We start from the raw sequence: 7,073 nt of genomic DNA, 5'->3' as shown, positions 1-7,073 counted from the left end.
CAGCCCCCATGTCAAACTGGAAAGTCTAAAATACTTTATTTTTCGTTGTTTCCTTACTCAAGTCCATCTTTAGACGAAAGGTTGAGTGCTCTGCACAGGACTCCTGGAACCATCCACTGGCACGGGCTGGTGTGGAGCTCCTTTTTGGTGGCCCACAGGCATCACCATTAGACGATCCTGTTTTGTGCCTGGGGTGGTCTGTCTGAGCAGCCGGGGGTGAAGTCCTGGGAGCTTGGAGCAGCTGGTGTTGTTCTGGCGTTGTTCTGGTCGGCTGTGCAATGACTTATCTCTGCTTCAGAGGTGCCAAAGCACCGTGGGAAATGTGGAGGAGTTGCCAAGAGAAATGCCTGGCTCTATTTCTTGGACAAATTCAATGCTTTTGGAAATTCAGATGGAGACACACATCGCTGGGAAATGTTTACCATCGTTGCTGGCATTAATCTTCCAGAGATGTTGTGTTGGGGAGTGCGATGGTTGGGTTGACTCACCCTCCCTTCGCACAAGCTGGCCACTTCTCCCGGTCCCTCAGGGACCCTTGCCACGAGCCCAGCTTGCTCCTGCCTTGCCCCACACACCGGGGAGTCCCTGGTCCCAACGTGCTCCACTCCTCCTGCAAAGTCTCCTGCCCCGCAGAACAGTTTTATGCACTCTCTCCTTAAGTACCATAATGCTTCAATGGATATTTTTTCTACCTCTATGGCTTAACTGAAGATTTTTTGTTATTTTCTTTCATCATCTCCAGCTACTCTTTTGCCTTCAGTCAAGCCCCTTATAAATAATGTCATCCTCACCGCACCTTTGGCTCAGGTATCCTGGGATCCCAGATTGTGTTAATGAAACACACATCCTACCTGCAGATCTGAAAAAAAGAAAAAAAACAACAATTTTTTAAGAAAGCTAATGAATTTAGCCTCATGACATTACCTTAAGATGTGTGACTTCAACAGGCAGATCACCGCATTGTAAGTCTTGAGCCCTCACACAAAGCTGAACTCTGTATCATATAAAATACTAACGAGATCAGACTAATCACACTTCTTTGTGATGGGAAAATGTTTGTTGCTGTGCCTTATTTTGCCCCTTTCAGTACAACTGGTTGCAACTATTTGCTCCACTTTCAGGCTGCTGTTTGCAAATAGCGATGGAAAAGGGGATGTGAGCATCATTGCACAAACAACTTTCTGTTTGCGTAGCTGTTTGAGACCGGCTGTGCCATGCGCAAATGCCAGGACGAGCAGAAACACGTATTTATGAATTATTTACATTTCTTCAGTTGCTGTTCATCATTTGTTATTTTTCTGTTTAAACAATTTGTCCTCTGTTCCAGGAGCAGAAGGAAAGCCAAAATGACTTCAGTGACAACTCAAATACCCCACAGAATGACTAGTAAGTAGTCAAAGTAAACAACTTATGAAGAAAATACAGCCTGAAAAATTATTCATCCCATCCACACAACAAATTGGTCAGAAAAATGAATTTCAGTTCTACAGAAAACCCTTGAATTAAAAAACAATGAGAAGAAAAATTGTTTACCCTTTCCATAGAATAAAAATGTTACAAAAAATCGAATAAAATTTGTGATATTCTTGTGGTTCTTTGTTTCTAAAATATGGGAACATCAGAATCACGCAGAAAAGTAAAGAATTGAATTGAGTCAGCTAAGGAGATGATGTGGTGTTTTTTCCTCATCAAAATGAGAGAGAAGCACTTTATTTTGACTTTTCCCCATCAAAAATGTTGTGGAAATCAGCGGTTTCCTGTGCAACACTTCGATGAAAATGAAAACCACATTTGCTAACGAAACACCACTCCAGCGACAGCTCTAGTGACTGCTTGCAAGTTACGGGCCTGATCCTGATGCCAATTTCCCCTCAGCAGAAGTCTGTTGAGTCAACTGGAGCTACTCTTGATCTAATCAAGGCTCCATCAGCTCGGAGATACCTCACAGAGGCTTCCTGAGCTGGGAAGGGGCTGTGCTCATTGCTAATTTATTCTCCACAAATAATTCAAACACTTCTTGTCGTTGCTTTGCCACACGTGTTTCTGTCATACGCCGCATTAGATTTTATCGTTGAAACCTCGAAACTGGAGATGGAAAGAGCATAACATGGGTTCCCATCTCCCCAGCCAGAAACATTCCCTGCACCGTGTCAGTGTGGCTTGCAGCACTGCCGGGGATGGAAATGAGCCTGACCTCACCGGCAGCACTACAGCAGCTCAGGGCTTATGTCTGCAATATATCTCCTGAAACCAAGAAAGCAAACATGGGTTGTGGAGAGCTGTAACACTATTGGGTTTGAATATTTGTATTTTATTTGAGGGGTTTACCACAAAAAAATAATAACTTTTTTCTAAGCATAGATGAGATACAGATATAGATAATATTGCATTTTTATGTAAATAAAAAACGCAGAGAAAAATCTGTGCTTCCTCTGCCCAGCTTAAATATGAGAACATACTGTACGGTTTATTTTCCAGGTGAATTGTTGGAGCTTTAACTCTATAAATAAGCCTAGCTCCATTGATCTCAATGGCATGAAGCTGATTGACACCTACTGAGGATACATGCATAAGTATTTTTCCTAATGAGCTCCTTCTGAGCCCACGATTGCCAATTGATGTGGCAATTACATATTAATATGTGTGACTGTGCACAATCAAACTGGGCTAGAAGGGATGCAACCTTTTGTTTTTTAAAATTAATAAAATATTTATTGCAATCAGCTCATCTCTCCCAATTTGTTGCCAATTAACTAAAGTGTTTAGTGTGCAGCTGATTGAGGCTGCAGCCACAGGGCTGCACTAGGGGAACAAATTGGAGGCTTCTTGCACTGAATTTCTCTCCGTTTCATTCTCTCCAGGTAGGAGCAGAACAGCAGGAGCCGGGAAATGGTAAGGACTTTCCTTTCCAGGGAAAGACATCGCCAGTCATCAAGAGGAGACGAAGCTAGCAGACAGCTAAAACACCCCGCAGATTAAAACTCAAAAGTGCATCAGGCTAAACTTCTGCTGCTGAAGACCAGAGATTTTGGCCAATAAGCTGAAGTAGACTTTTAAAATAAGTTTATTTTTTTCCAGGAATATTGATTAAATGGGGAGAAGGTGAAGAGTGTTGCCATGCAGAATGACACCAGGTTTTGAAATATGTTTGCCGTGGAAATGTGGATCTTGATTTTTAGCTGGTCTGGTAGATGGTGTATGTTAATCTAATATTAGGGGATACCGGTATTATGGGACCTCAAGGCATGGCAGAATATATACATATTTATACAGTGGCCAAGAAAGGACAGGAAAAGCACCGGAGATGATGTCTTTGACTAGCAGAGAGCCTTCTCAGCTGCTGTAGGCTCCACTAACGCTGCTGGAAAGATGACTTATCTGCTTGGCCGGCAAGTGCAGGCTTTGGTGGTGATGTAGCAGCTCCTCTGGAAGTCAGTGACAACAGGATTGCCTTAAATAGGAGCCTTTTATGAACATCTACCCCTGTCCGATGCTTTGCTCCTGGTCTTTTCTGAGCGTGCCTTTCGCCTTTCTCCTGGGCGTTAGTAGGAAGAGCACGGCTGATGTCCCTGTGTGCAAGCCCGAACCCCACCCCAAAACCCCAAAGCCCCATTTCTTCCAATACTTGAATTCTCACTTGCGTCCCATAGAAGTTGGTTATTTAAATTACATTCACAGCCTTAATGCCTTGATGATCCTTTTCAGAGTGTTTTCTTCCCACTTGTTTATTTTTAATTTAAACTAATGAGTTATTCCTGCATTGCTTTCTCCGTGTCAGAGAACAGGACAGATTTGTTAGAACTCTGGCAAGTTCTGGAAATGAGCTTATAAAATCTTTACTTGGGATGTTTCACACGAGCACAAGCCTGCGGGAGGAAGAGCCAGGTCCTGTGCTGAGAGAAAGAGCAGCCCCTGGGGTTTTCTACGGTTTTTGTTCAGCTTGTTCGAAATCTATAATGAGGGACTGTCTCTTCATCAAATCTGTCTAATGGGATCTTTGATCTCCATTAGGAACTGGAGCTCAGCGAGGAGAGAATCAGCATCAGTAGCGCATTTCATCTGAACCTCCCCGCTCTGATACAAAAATGGTGATTCATCCCCCAATGAGAACATTTTTTTCAATGAGCTTGCCATTCATGGGAATTAGGTCTCGTCCATGCTGCTGTAGCTCACATAATTATTAATAAACTGAATGTCTGTATCTAAAATCAAATCAAATTGCATCTTCTTTTCTAAGAATGGCTGGGCAGAGCAAAGCTGACTTCATTCTAGCTAAGGGATAATAAGAGCAGCCAAATCCCAGCAGTGTGAACATTTAACATGGGCTCACACAAGCAGAGTATGAGGTGCCAGGGACACGGGAGGTGTCAGCACTGTCACAGCTTCTCCGCTTGCACCCTTGTCGGAGCGGAACTGCACTGTGTTGAACAGAGCCGGACCCGCGTTTTGTAGCACCCTTCAGGGTCATGGTGTCTTCTTGGAGCTACACAAGTGTTTGCTATGAATGTGGAAAGAAGGGTGATGGCTAGAGAACTGCAGAGGAGAGAGAATGGTGCCTGTAAATCTCCCCTCTTTTTCATACAGTGATCCAATTTCATCAGCCCTGTGATGGAGCCTCTCTCTTTTTTGGGAGATTAGCACCACATCATCTCCATACAGAAAACCATCACCAACAGCCACGAGTACCCCCTTGGCACAGGCCCAAGATCTTTTTAGGTGATTCAGGCTCAGGTGAAGCTGGGCGGTTTCAGCCCTATCCCCTGAGGGTGATCTCAGCCTTCCCAAGCGTGCTGTGGACGTCGGAGCCTGGACCACTGCCCGCGGTGCAGCTGGAGAGTTCACCTAACCCGGAGTTTGACAGGCTCTAAATCCACGCACACAGCCCTGCTCTCCCTGGAAATGGGCACAGATGGGGTTCGTGACAGCAAAAATTATTGCAGCGTGAACAGCGGGGCAGAGCGGAGAAAGAACCTCAGGAAAGAAACCTCTGGCTGAATATCTTGATCTGCCTCTTCCTATTATTTTATTTCAGTGTGTATACTGCTGAGGCAAACAATTCTTACAGAAAAACAAGGAAAAAAAGAGTATTTCCATCATTTCACAACTGTTGGTGGAAAGTCAGGGAGTAAACAAAGTCCTGTCCTAGTGTAGGCGTCATTTAAATAAAGTCACTGCTGAAGTTTTGACTGATGACTGGTTCAGAGCCAAGGAGCTTCATTACCAGGTACGGATGACTATGCAGCACTGAGCGCTAGGGAAACCATCCCTCTGGAGCTGTAAATGGGGCAAATATGATAAAAGACAGCAACCATGGAATTCCTGGGTGCCATTTTTTACAAAGTCGCATTTCAGAGTAGAAATGTATTTCCTGTGATCTTTATAGTTTTGAAGAGCTACACTGCTTGCGTGATAGCTCTGCCAGTAAATGCACTGAGAAAAGCAATACGAGGATTTAATGTTCAGCAAACTGTCACCAGGTGTATGCTTTTACAGTCCATTGCAATTGAAAGTAGAAGATGGGTTTTTTTCACCTAGGGGTAAAAATAAGTAAATCTGGCACAAGCTATGTTGCAAGAAAAGGAGCTCATGGTTTCTTTAAGGAAAGAAAGAGGTAGCACATAAAAATAAACAGTCACTTGCAAACATGGTGTTGAAGCAGATACATGCTGCTTTGCTCCATCAGGGTGCAACCCTTTGTATACTTCCCACTGCAATGTTATTTCTGATAAATTATTGAGATAGGAAAGATATTTTACCGTCCCAACCGGCTCAGGCAAATCATTAAGTGCATCAAATCCTCTACTATTTTATCGAACCTGAAAACATTTTTTAAAATGAGAGAGGCATGTCTGCTTTTAACACAGGTTTTATCCTCTTTACAGTCTTCCCAAAGCCCTCTCAGGACTTGGGGAATTTTCTCTATTGTTCATGAGGCTTTGGGTTGGTTTTTTTTTTAAGACAATGTTGAATTATTGAAAAACAGTAAAATATTTATTATCTGATCAATAATACATTGGATGTTCTGCTACTTATTTTTATTATTGACAGAAGCAACTTGGCTGCCTGAGATGAGAATATACTAAGATGAGGCAGATGTTGCTGTAATCAAGGCAACGGGGAATTGGATATGAGGTGGCCACGGGCTGGGCTACGGACATCCTTCCGCACCGGTGAATATTAAGTCTCTCTGGAAAGAGGTGGTTCAACTCCTGCGGAGGAAGTGTTGCAACACGGGCTACGTACATCCTAGCATCAGACTATATGTTACAGCTAAACCAGCCTCTTGTCAGGCAGTAAGAGGCTATCATGGAGTGACATTCCCGATACACATCTTTCTGAGCGCGCTGTTTTGAGACGGCGATGTCCCAGCTAGCTCAGAGAATTCGATCTCGCAGGTGGCACAGCTCAAGGGACGTCCCTTTGGCTGACAAAACAGCACTTGTGTTTTGATGAATGCCTCTGTGCAAGTACATGGGTTTGCGTAGGGATATGTGGTAGAATATATGATATATATGTCAATGTAGTGGATCCAGATTCGGTTTAGAGATGTTTTTAAACACAAATGAAAAGTGAGCAATCACTTAAAAGAAAATAAATAAAGAGATAAAGCAAATCAAGAAAATCCTTGGAAAATTTAAAACACACAGAGACCAACTAAGAGAAGTGAACCCAGGATGATAAAGAAACTTCCAGATGGAGTCACTTACTTGCCTTGACTTATTTCTGAGAAACTATAGGTATCTGAGGCGCATCAGAAGAAGGGATAAATGCAAATATCGTCGTACTCATCAGAAAATCAGAGAAAGAATGACACAGTCAGTTACCATACATTGAATTCCTAAATCTGAAACACATATTAGGAGATAAATATTTCTTTGAGGGTGGGTTTGTACAGAAAAAATAATAATCTTGCAGACAAATTCAATATCTTATTAAAACAGAATTACAGTCACTAGCTGAAGGGAATGTGGTGGGCGTAGTCTATTTGAATTTTAGAAAAGCATCTGATGCAATCTCTCATAAAATTTTAATCTCGAAATAAATTAAAACTGGCTTTGATATAAGCACAGCTA

The sequence above is a fragment of the Gavia stellata genome, chromosome 20, assembly GCF_030936135.1.
Source record: "Gavia stellata isolate bGavSte3 chromosome 20, bGavSte3.hap2, whole genome shotgun sequence".
In the NCBI taxonomy this organism is placed as follows: domain Eukaryota; kingdom Metazoa; phylum Chordata; class Aves; order Gaviiformes; family Gaviidae; genus Gavia; species Gavia stellata.
Note: the sequence above shows the minus strand (reverse complement) of the source record.